At 41.4% G+C, this 2,372-nt stretch overlaps 1 protein-coding gene across 12 annotated transcripts in view; it reads right to left on the bottom strand.

Moving 5' to 3' along the window:
• The window catches only part of Gripap1 (GRIP1 associated protein 1), a 30,001-nt gene that overhangs the window by 21,600 nt on the left and 6,029 nt on the right, over positions 1 to 2,372 (bottom strand). The window lies entirely within an intron of this gene.

Raw genomic sequence — 2,372 nt, 5'->3', positions numbered from 1 at the left:
CTATTATTATTTTTCCCCACCTCACCCATAAAATATAAGTGTTCTGGCCCGTTTGTTGTCAACTTCACCCAAGCTAGGGTTATCTGGGAGAGAAAACCTCATCAGCTTATATCAACTTGGCACGTAATTGTGTCTATTAGACATTTTCTTGATTTTTTTTCCCTAAGAATTTCATAAATTTATTGTTTTTAATAGCTGAATTTTCTTGATTTTTTAAAAAGATTTATTTACTTAATTCATATGAGTCTACTATCTTCAGACACATCAGAAGAGGGCATTGGATCCCATTACAGATGGTTGGGAGCCACCATGTAGTTGCTGAGAACTGAACTTAGGATCTCTGGAGGAAGAGTCAGTGCTCTTAACTGCTGAGCCATCTCTCCAGCCTGACATTTTCCTCATTAATGATTGATGTGGGAGGGCTCAGCCCACTGTGAGTGGTGCCATCCCTGGGCTGATGGACAAGGGTGGAATAAACAAGCAGGCTGAGTGATCCACAGAGAATAAGCTAATAAGCAGGTCTCCTCCATGGTCTGTTCTTCAGTTCCTGCCTCTAGTTCCTGCCTTGGCTTCCCTAAAATGATGGACTATGAATTGTCAGCCAAATAAACTCTTTCCTCCCTTTTAAGTTACTCAAGAGTTAGGACCATTCTGTGTAGCTCACAACTTTATTTCCAGAACACAGAATATAAAGCAGGTCCCTTTATCTGTCAAAGGAACAACTGAGCTGATGATATATCTTGGCAGGCTCTAGCATCAGGCCTTCCGATAAGTACCATTGGGGCCTGAGAAGAGTCGGGAGGGGATTATGAAGGAACCCAGAGTGGTTCAGAAAATCATTGGCAGTAGTTATGAGAGCACCAGAAAGCTCCAGGGACTGAGGAAAGAGCTTCATACCAGAAGGGATTAATGAAAGAAACAGTGGGCTCAGATCTAGAGGTCATAACTTCTGTAAAATACTGGAGTGGATCAATAGAGAAAAATCCAAGTAAGGAGATCAGAAAGCTGTAGAAGCAGAGTAGATGAGAGGTGGTGGAGCTGAGGCAGGGCAAAACCACAGAATGAATACAAACATGTCCCATACTAAGCAAGTACTCTTCCACTGAATCCACATTCCCTGATATAAAACTCCTATAAAACTCCTCTTTCTCATTTACCTTCTTTTGTTCTCCCCATCCTCTATCTATCTATCTATCTATCTATCTATCTATCTATCATCCATCTATCTATCTATCTATCTATCTATCTATCTATCTATCTATAACTATGGCATGGGATGAGGATGTGATAGAACGCATGTTTAGCATGCAGGATTCCTGGGTTGGATCTTCATCATCATAAACAAGTCAAGACAAAGAGTTTAGAGGGAAAATGAACTAAAGAGATAATGTCATTAGTGAACACTTCCATAGCTGATCCTATGTAGGAGGCTCTTAGTGACTTACATATGTTTAGCCACTGAATCCTCACAAAAGCCTGGTATGGCAGGTGGTTCTAGCATTACCATTTCCATTTTAAACATTTGAGAATCAAGAAACAGGAGGCTCACCGGGCAGTGGTGGCACATGCCTTTAATCCCAGCACTTGGGAGACAGAGGCAGGTGGATTTCTGAGTTTGAGGCCAGCCTGGTCTACAGAGTGAGTTCCAGAACAGCCAGGGCTATACAGAGAAACCCGGTCTTGAAAGAAAGAAAAAAAAAAGGAAGAAAAAGAAAAACAAACAAACAAACAAAAGAAAAAGGAGGCTCAGTGACATGTTTAAAGTTCTAGTTAGTAAAATGTACAGCCAAGATCCTCATCTAGGCCTTCTGGCTCCAGAGTCCCCACTTAGAATTACTGACCATTAAATGGCCTCTCCTGGCGTTGTAAGTGCTTAAAGATTAGTTTCTGTCGTATTTTGTTTTGGGCTTCTTTTTATATATTTTTCTCTATTCTTTGATTCGTCATGTAGCCCAGTCTGGCCTGGAACTCACTATGTAGCTGAGGATGACCTTAAACTTCTGATTCTTCTGCCTCTAAAACCCAAGTGCTAAGATAATAGGTATAAGCCCCTCCACAACAGCTCATGAGCTAGGGATCAAATCCACGGTTGCATTCATATGACTCAGGCACTCCAGCAATTAAGCTGCATCCCAAGCCCTCGTATATTTCTGTTGTTATTTTTTGGCAATTTCTTATTGTATACATGCATCACAATCACATTGCTCTTGTTTTGCTTTTAAGGCAGTATATTCCCATCAGGCGAAGTCTTGGACATAACATTCTTTTTTCTACAGCAATTTTTCCCTTAAAACCCACTGAAAACGCTGGGCGGTGGTGGCACACACCTTTAATCCCAGCACTTGGGAGGCAGAGGCAGGCGGATTTCTGAG

Source organism: Mastomys coucha, chromosome X, assembly GCF_008632895.1.
Source record: "Mastomys coucha isolate ucsf_1 chromosome X, UCSF_Mcou_1, whole genome shotgun sequence".
In the NCBI taxonomy this organism is placed as follows: Eukaryota; Metazoa; Chordata; class Mammalia; order Rodentia; family Muridae; genus Mastomys; species Mastomys coucha.
The sequence above is the reverse complement of the archived record's forward strand: the minus strand, read 5'-3'. Positions and strand labels throughout refer to the sequence as shown.